The sequence below is a fragment of the Nannobrachium achirus genome (assembly GCF_963921795.1).
Source record: "Nannobrachium achirus genome assembly, chromosome: 9".
NCBI lineage: Eukaryota > Metazoa > Chordata > Actinopteri > Myctophiformes > Myctophidae > Nannobrachium > Nannobrachium achirus.
Window position 1 is genome coordinate 36,263,070 of NC_137818.1, and position 9,876 is coordinate 36,272,945.

The 9,876-nt window shown below is 41.4% G+C and overlaps 1 protein-coding gene across 1 annotated transcript in view; it reads right to left on the reverse strand.

Moving 5' to 3' along the window:
* dgkaa (diacylglycerol kinase, alpha a) overlaps positions 1-9,331 on the reverse strand; it is a 31,081-nt gene extending 21,750 nt beyond the window's left edge. Inside the window, exon 1 of the mRNA XM_080733549.1 lies at positions 9,191-9,331. The gene's annotated coding sequence lies outside the window, so the exon portion shown is untranslated. The remainder of the gene's footprint in view (positions 1-9,190) is intronic.
* Positions 9,332-9,876: the final 545 nt, after the last annotated feature.

The window sequence follows — 9,876 nt, forward strand, 5'->3', positions numbered from 1 at the left end:
GCTTATGTACAACATCATTTGCTTGACTTTGTAATTTTATTTATGTTGATCCTCTGTTTGTACTGCACCTGGACACTGAAGTTGATGTACATGCACTAACTCCCTCTCTAATCTATGTATAACATTATTGTCTCCACCAGCCGAAGGCTGAGGGAGAGTATGTTTTCCCCTCCGTCCGTCCGTCCGTGCGTGCGTCCGTGCGTGCGTCCGTCCGTGCGTCCTCGCAGTTTGTGAGCAGCTAATCTCAGTCACCGTTGGCCCGATCGCTGCCAAACTGAGCACACACACTCCCTGGATGCCAATCTAGAACCTCTGCCCCACATTTTTCAAATCAGCCTCATGGTGGCGCTATAACAGGCCGTTTTGTGTGGCCTGGTTGTTACCAGCTAATCTCCGGCGCCGTTGGCCCGATCGCTGCCAAACTGAGCACACACACTCCCTGGATGCCAATCTAGAACCTCTGCCCCACATTTTTCAAATCAGCCTCATGGTGGCGCCTCACGTTTCGGCCATCAGCTGGCCTTCATCAGACCTGATGAAGGCCAGCTGATGGCCGAAACGTCGTCTAACTTTATGTTTTAAATAAACACTGTGGAGCATTGAGCTGTGTGCGGACCTCCATTCTTTAATCTTATGGGTGAACCCACACATCAATAGGGCACATGCCATTAGACTCAGTCCTTGCGCAGCAGTAGCGGGTTCGAGTCTGATCTGAGGGCCCTTCGCTGTATTGTATGACTCCTGCCATTTCCTGTCTGTCACCACTATCAATTAAAGGCTCGGAAAATAATTGAAACACATCACCTGGGTCATGAAACTTTGGTCTCATTCAAAAATCCCATGGACTTGTGTTCCAAAAAGAAAGAAAGAAATACAGGCTCCAGTGAGTGTATGTCACATCAGCCAGGTCTGAACAGAGAAACTTAATGAAACAATCAAAAATAATACCCACTCTGTCCAAGTGACATGGAACCACTTGCTCCCTTTGATTTCTGAAAGGGTCTTGCTGCCTCCACTAACAAGGGCCTAATTCCTTTGAAAGGTTAGCAGAGTGTTGCCTGGCAGTTTTGTTTATGCAGCCAATCGGATGGGAGAAATCTGAACAGAAAGCTAAGTGTGGCTAAAGCTAGAAGATCATTTCCTCACTTCCTCACACACACAGGCCTCTGCTATGACTTACTTACTTACCATATTAACTGTACCATTAAGCTATTCTTAAGTCTTGATCCCAACCACAAAACTGTACTATAAATGACCACAAAATATAGGTGTTCTTTTCAAACAAAATGCAGTACTGAGTCTCTTTTATGTGCAAACAACCCTGACAATAACAATACATTTACATTTATATTTTATGCCCTTCAAAGCAGTGATCTAAGTCTGTTTTCCATGATGGTCGGCTGAGTACCATCATCACTGTCTGGTACAACAAGATTTCAAGCCTATCTGAGTAATCTGACTCCTAACTTCCTGATTAGATAATTATTTGCATGCACAATGTTCACATGCAGAGTGGAAATCATTACCAGTCAAGTGTGGCTAGCGACATTCACTGCCGTTGGAATAATACATTTTACAAATTATAGTCTTGGGTTTAGTTATACTAGCCCTTACCCGTTCAAAGATATGAGCTCCCAAATGATGTGCAGTGTGTGGGTTATGGGATGTGCACTGTGCACACAGTATATGAGGGATGGAAAGTAACTTTAACTGGTGCTTGCATGATGTAGGAGCATCAATGTAAGAAACCCGTTTATTTTAATGGCTCCAGAGATACTGTCCCCCCCCCCCCCCCCCTCCCCCCGCCCGCCCGCCTGGCCGCCTGCACACACACACACACTCCCCCTTTGTGTGTGATTGTGCATGGCCTGAACAACAGCGCCCCTCCCTTAACATGTGTGGTCACAAAGGGTACTGTAGGCTAAATAGATATAGATACACCATAAAAATGCTATTATACAGCATACGATTTGTGAAAGTGACAAACGGGCTTCACAGTTATGTCAGGTGTGTTCATATGCTGATGGTGATGCGATTTCAGATCAATTGCTCCAGCCACCGAGGAGAAACGCTGAGACACTCAGACACTCAGACATTCGCTAAATTATATGTTAGATGGTGTCTGCTTAATTTAGGCTTCAGTAAAATGTTTTAGGGGGCTCCTAATTTGACTGAGGAATTTATATTGTGTGTAAGCCTGGGCAATATGTAAATATTTTTGATCGGTGGTCACACCACTCCTATACAGAGCTGTTTGTGTATGCGTGTCTGTATGTATGCGTGTCTGTATATAGCCTGCAATACCTCTGCTGACCACACACACACACACACACACACACACACACACACACACACACACACACACACACACACACACACAACACAAAATAACTTAGTTATAATATAATAACTTAGTTATTATAATATAACTAAGTGGCATATATATTATAGGCATTACTGATGATTTATTTTAATAAGAAATCTCATTTTGTGAAGGTACCTTACCTTTGTCATCCATACAACATCATCACAATATCAATATTATATTGTATTTGGTCAAAAATATAATGATATTTTATTTTGTCTTATTGTCCAGCCCTACCTGTACCATGGGGCCATGTATTACAGTAAGGTTATAACAGGCCATAAGTATACACCAAGAAAGCGATATGGTAATTAGACGGCATGCCTAATGCAGAACCTCATATCGTTGATGTCCGGCAGAAACTTTCTCTGTTTTTATATTTTTTCATAAATGAATGCACCATTTCGTCGTATAAACTTAAAGGCCAGTCCACAACAATGCAACTCCTTGCAACATGCAACTACTACTTGCAACATGCAACTACTACTTGCAACATGCAACTACTACTTCAACATGTAACTACTACTTGCAACATGTAACAACTTGAAACTGAGTCCCCAGAAGTTCTTCTTTTTGCAACTGTTTGCAACATGTAACTACTTGCAACCATTATCCCCAATGGCATTTGCTAGGAGTTGCATTGGTGTGGACTGGCCTTAAAACTGCTTTGTTGCTAGGAGTTGCGACTAGTTGCATTCTAGGCTTTAAGTGGTTAAGTCCTATCTGTGGATTTTATAAATATTTAACCAATGAAAAGTATTAACAAGCGTTTGTGACAACATAATAACTACATTGGAAATCTTTAATTAAAACTAACCCTTTACAATAATGAAAAGAGACAGTGGAGCAGACACATTCAGGGCACTGCAAAAGAAATATAGCAGATAGTATGCTCTAAAAAGTCAATGTATATCCAATTCTAACCACACAAGGAGCAAAGACCTTTGTATCAAGTCCTGATAACAGCTTTTAAAGGGGGTTGCATTTAATAAGTGCTAAACATCATCCTTCCAAATCAGTTACCAATGTACACAAGATTAGTTTTAAGGTATGGTTGGGGATGACCTTTTTCCATGCGAGCTCATGTTTGTGCAAGCTGTCATAACACCCACGCCTTGTGTCAAGGAAATCTGCCGTTTTGCTTTTGTAACACCAAGGGTGCAGGAGGTTGTGGTTGGAAAGCTTGGGTCGGGTTCTCTCACTTCTCTGTACAGTGACGCAACTCACGACCGGTGGGTTTTCCTACTGACATCACGACAATTATTTTCACTGAATTCTTTGCAGATTACTTGCGGTTAGCAGAGGGTAAAAGGAGGAACACACTCGGTTGCTATGGAAAGTGTTTCCCCCATCAGCTGCTCTCTGTCAGAGCCAGGCCATGGGTGACTAACGCATGTAGAGCGAGGGAGGCCAACCCAGACAAGGGGAGCCCTGGCCGTCTCTGAGTCTTCCCTCCGCCTCGCCACCCACGCCACAACCCACGCTTGGCCTTCTAAACCAGAGCCTGCTAAATTACATTCTACAAGCAGATGCTACTGTGACTCATTACATGAACAAGGGAATACTCCCTTACTATAAATGGAATGTATGCTCAAGGGGTCATTTCTCGGGTCAAGCTTTACTGTATGTTTGGAACACAGTAGGATTCCACTTAGCTGAACAACAACAGAAAATAAAGTACAACTTCTTGATGTCTACCTACCTACCACTAGACCTCGTCCCCCTCCCCTACTGTGTTGACATCTCAGGGTAGTGTAGTGAACTACAACATGCTTGGTGACTCTAGAGCTAAAAATAAATGAAAATAACTGTCACGATTCAAATAAGAGAACTAAGAGAACATTCACCACAGCATGAATCATACCATTCTGGGGAAATGTAGGCGAGGCCCGCTTTCTCCCAGGCTGTGTGTACTGTCCATCATTCTAAGTTCTGACTTGAATATAACTTATGTAATAGGCTTTGTGTGGAGGCAGCCTTGTACAACTTCACTCGAAGCAGAACAAACTCAAACCTGCATAGACTTGTAAGGGCACAAGCAGTTTTACCCGTTTGCCAGTCTGTATGTAAAATGAAAACATTATTGCACATCTGAATAACAACAACAACAACATTCAAATGATCACTCGGCCTAGTATTCCCTTTCATTGTGATTTGTGACATTGTTATTTTAGAGCAAGGAAGGCAACGTTGATGTGTTTTGCCACTCGTACTTCACAGAGATCAGTCCAAGTCTGTTGCTAAAGTGAATCTTGAATCAGTCACAGAGTCTAACAACATCGTTAGTAATACATGAATACAGAATACCGTGTTAGAACTGTGGTGTGGAGTAATTACAAATTGTTTACAAAAAACGTTACTGCGCTGACTGACATCATAACTGTTATCTGTTATAAACCATAGCATAGACGGGTTTCTTGTTTACAAACATTGAGACTAAATGCACAGGTGACTGTATCATGTAATCAATTCCTACCAATCCCCAAACCTGTTGTTTTGGGGAGCGCTGGTTTCATTGGCTAATTTTGGTACTGACCCTGCGCACGCATCTAGTTCTTATCAGTGTAACGTGGACCAGAAACCCGTCCATACTTATAACTATGAATCACTTATCCGTCAGAGCACTATGACCTCGTTCTAGTTCATTTGTGACCTCTAGTATCTAAAATATATATTAATAACAATGTGTCAATTCACAACATTATTGATCCCTTGACTAAAAACTTCCCTGAAGCCAGCAATGGACAGACAGATGATACCACTTAGATTCCCCAGTTTTGAACTGCTTCCAGATTTCCCAGTGCTTTTTTAAAACAGTGCGGCTGAGTAAACACAATAGTTGCAATCACATGAATGTGGTCAAACGTTGCTGAATGAAGAGCTTTGTGTATACAATAACAATACTGTAGTAGTAACAATATTCATCACAGCTTAACTACCACCCACCAGGTGTAAACAAAATAAGAAAAATACAAATAATAATTAGACCTATTCGATCCCACTGGGGAAATACAGTTTCAGCACAGGAGGAGAGCAGTTAGGGGTTAAGCATCTTTCTCAAGGACAACACGAAACATTGCCAAGGCCGGGAATCAAACCCGAGACCTTCTGTTTCCCAAGCGTTGATGGCAGGAGGCGTGCTTCAGTCACAAACTGCTCAACTGGCTAGTTTTTCAATAGGACCAGTGACTAAAGTGACATTTGCATTCAAAGACTGTGATGCTTGTGCATTAATGATTAGTGTGAGGAAAAACAGGAGACCAACTTCTCAGATGACAGAGAATGTCAATGCTGGACATGATCGATCAGACTGTGTCAGTAACTACAACCCTCACAGAGCTTGACATTAAAGCTTGTCCTGTTGTCCGGGACAAGTAATAAATCCTTCCGGACAAGTACATTAAAAATGTACTTTCCGTTGGACAAGTGACTTTTGGTTTCACTTTTTCTGTGACGCTCCTAGCAACTTTGTGCTGTATGCAGACTATGGACTGCCCATACTATGGAGTGAAGGGTGGAGGGAGCAAGGGGGGTCAGTCCTTTTGTTCATTCTATTTCAATGTCTGACTCCTATGCATGCATATAAGAAAGAAAGCACTGAAATGTCTAATGTCTAAGTGACTTTTGTGCCTGGACAAGTGAATGGGAAATGTACTTGTCCAAAGGGCAAGTGCCTTAAAAAGTTAAACGTCAAGCCCTGCACTCATTACAAAGACAAATGGACATTTGAGAGTTCAGAAATCATAGGCACTACAGAGATGTGGAAAAAGTGATATACTGTAGTCAGATGAGTCATCATGCACTATATTCTCCACAAATTGGCGAGTGTTTATGTGGCATACACCAAGAAAACGGTGCAGGCCTGAATGCTTGACCCTGACAGCGAGGGGTTTGGTGGCTCTGTTATGTTGTGGGGGCATTTCACGGGCTTGGTTTGTGTCCACTTGGCCCAGAGAAGGGCCACTGCAAATGAATACAAAGTAGACTAAGGAAGTACTTTATCTCAAGTTGGGATAAAGTAATACGTTGCAGTGACTGTTGTGTACAATTGTGTGACTATTGTAACATCCACTCTTTTGGAAACTGTTACATTACCTATAATCTCTCAAGAACAGACTTCTATGCTCCGCAGAAAAGGAAATGAAAAGGACCCTTTCTTTGACAATGGCTAGCCAGATTGCGTTACCTATGGTTAGGCTAGCTTGCGTTATACTATGGTTTGTGCTGATGTCATAACTATAGGCTTAGCTTGCCACTCTTTCCTGTTCTGCATCAGGCAGGAGGATCGTATAGGGTCTATATACGTCTATGTTCTTTACAATTTGTTGACAGTGTCTTCTTGTTCTTCACCAGGCCGGATGATTGTAAAGGGTGTATACGTCTAAGTACTTTTATCAATATTTTGTTTAAGGGTGTCATTATTGTGATGTTCCTCTTCTGTACAGTCCCATGTACAAATGTGCTATGCCCTGTATCTATATATTTTACTGCTGTGCTGTCTCAGTTGCCTGAAGCTGAATCAATAAAGTTATCTATCTATCTATGTGTGTGTATCTATCTATCTATCTATCTATCTATCTATCTATCTATCTATCTATCTATCTATCTATCTATCTAGCTTGTCAAATCATTTCATGTTGGGTAACAAACCTAATTTGCACAATGCTTCACATTTTTTGGGCGACGTTTTATGCTTTTTATTTCAGATAGTCACAGTGTTGCAGATAAGCTTAAGGCTATGATTCAAGAAATCACTATATAGTGGTAACAGCCTAGCACAGGCATGCACTATTGTACATTCCGTGTTGGTCCGGGGAAAGGGGGTGGGTGGGTTTTCTTTTCCTTTTCTTGTTTTGCTATTGTTTGTGTTTGTCTGTTAATTGCATTTTTCTTTTGATTAATGTTTTACTTTTTCTTGTTCTATTCATATGTATGTCTCTAATTTCATGTTATGGAAAATAAAAATAATTGATAACAAAAAAAAAGATAGTCACAGTGAACAGTCAGGCAGTAAAAGTGGGGGAGTGGTGGGGGGGCACTGGGGGCTGACATGCCGTTAAAGGTCTTGTGTCAAATGCAAAACGGGGAGCCTTATAGTAAGATGAGCTCTTATACTCTGTGACTGTGAGCCCAGATCACCTTAGATCAGTTGTTCTCAACCTGCGGGTCGGGACCCCAAGAGGGGTCGCCAAATTATTTTGGGGGGTCCCCAGATGATTAACTTAATGTGCAACACTGTTTTCTCAATCAACAAACAAACAAACCAACACAAAGTTTAAAGGTATCTGCACATTTCTAAAGTGACAATTTAAGGACTTTTTAATACCTCTAAAATGACAAATTAAACATTGGCCAAACTGTCAAATATTAGAGGCAGAAATTGTGAAAAAAGCCGATCTAAATTGCGAGGAGTTGTGAGCATGCATGTAGATCGGCTATTTTCGCAACAGAACCGTAATATACAAAATGTAATGCCTCAACACTCAGTGCTCGTCAGGGTGGGGAGGGGTCACCAGTTAAAATATGATTAATTTGGGGGTCGCGGCCTGAAAAGGTTGAGAACCACTGCCTTTAGATGACATATTTCAATATTTCTATTCCAGAATGATAATGCCCCCATCCACAGGGCACAAGAGGTCACTAAACGGTCTCATGAGTATGAAAATGGATGTGAATCATATGCCATGCTCATCAGATCTCTACCCAACTGTACACCCAGGGGAGAGTTTAGACCTGCTCTCCACCACCAGCATCATCAAAACGACAAATGAGGGAACATCTCTTGCTGAACGGTTTTCCATCCCTCCAGTAGGATTCCAGAGACGTGTGCACATCTACAAAGCACCTTTAAGCTGTTCGTGACTTGTGGTGGCCAAAAACCTTACTAATGCACTTTTTGGGTTTTTTCCCCCTCTAATTTGTCATCTATCTGTAGGCTATAGTGTGTGTGTGTGTGTGTGTGTGTGTGTGTGTGTGTGTGTGTGTGTGTGTGTGTGTGTGTGTGTGTGTGTGTGTGTGTGTGGATGATGATGTGCAAATTAGATTTTGTACCCAACATGAAATGTTTTGACAAGGTCAATTTAAACTGCAGTCATACAAATGATGGATAGACAGACAGACAGATAGACAGATAGATAGATAGATAGATAGATAGATAGATAGATAGATAGATAGATGGCTACCTCATCAATATAGGATCTTTGCTGGCAGAATCCATGTAGGTCTGTAGGAAAAGTAATAGTGGACTACCTTGCAGGCTTGCACCCATACAGTAACTGTAGGTTATATCTTACACCTTTGCCCCCAAATCTTGCAAAGCATACAGTAGCTCCGAGTCTATATAGGCTATGACTTCCAGAATTCCTTAAATAGCATAGAATGATGGATGAATTCCCCTCAAAGATAACTTAAGTAGCTTCATGGAAACCAAATGGCACACTGCACAAAGCAGCTGATGAAGGTATAGTAAAACATAAACTATTAGGACCCAATGTTGTCATGTGTGAAACTGTAAATACAACTGTGAATTTAACACGAAGAAGCATTGATCCTTTTGAAGATCAGCTGAATTATTCTATTAAGGCAGGTGTATCCGTATAACATTCAAATGATTACATTAATAGTAAAATGACAACGATAACAAACGTGCACTGTAGCTACATAAGCTGAAAAATACATACGTCTGCTGATTCCAGATGCGAAACTTGACAGCAGCGCAAAGAACGGTCTATAATAACAGCATGCACATGTATCAACTATTCAAAGCTCCACAGAACTTCAATCAGTGCTATGGCATGGTGGAGCGCTATTTTGAGGCTCAGTTACCTTTTCCTGCGTCGACCCCGCTGTACTTTAAGTTGCCAATGTGCTGGTGAAGGAGAATATCCACATAATAAGCCCTATTTCCAAGTGCGAGTCAGTCCGAGCGATGAGTTGAACGGGGCGCTGCGAGTCGACGGATGGAAGGCTACAGCGAAATGTGAGGGAAAGACTGACAAACGCCCTCCCACGCCCGACTCAGAGTATGAAATGTTCCTCATATACAGCTGCACTGTAGCACCGCCTCGAACTCAGTGGTGGGAGAAAGAGAAAGTACTCCCATTTTCTACTTTAAGTAATAGTATCAATATTGCATTGTAGAAACTGCTGTTACAAGTGGAAGTCCATCATTCAAAATTTACTTGAGTTAAAGTACAACAGTTTTGGCGTCAATGTACAAAAAGTGAAAGTAGGCTAGCCTGCTTATTATGCAGAATGTCCCATTTCAAGTTTCAACAATCTTTTGAAAATTGCAGATCTACTGAGCTTGTAGATCAGCTATTTTCAAATGGCCAAAATGTATAGGGTTGAAGTGATTAATTTTGTAATAATAATGAAAATCTAAAGAGGTAACTTAAGTGTTAAATGTAAGTGGAGTAGACCTACAGTACAATATTTGGATCCGAAATGGAGTAGCCTAGAAGTAAAAAGTAGGCTATTGGAAATTGGAAATACTCAAGTAAAGTAAAAAA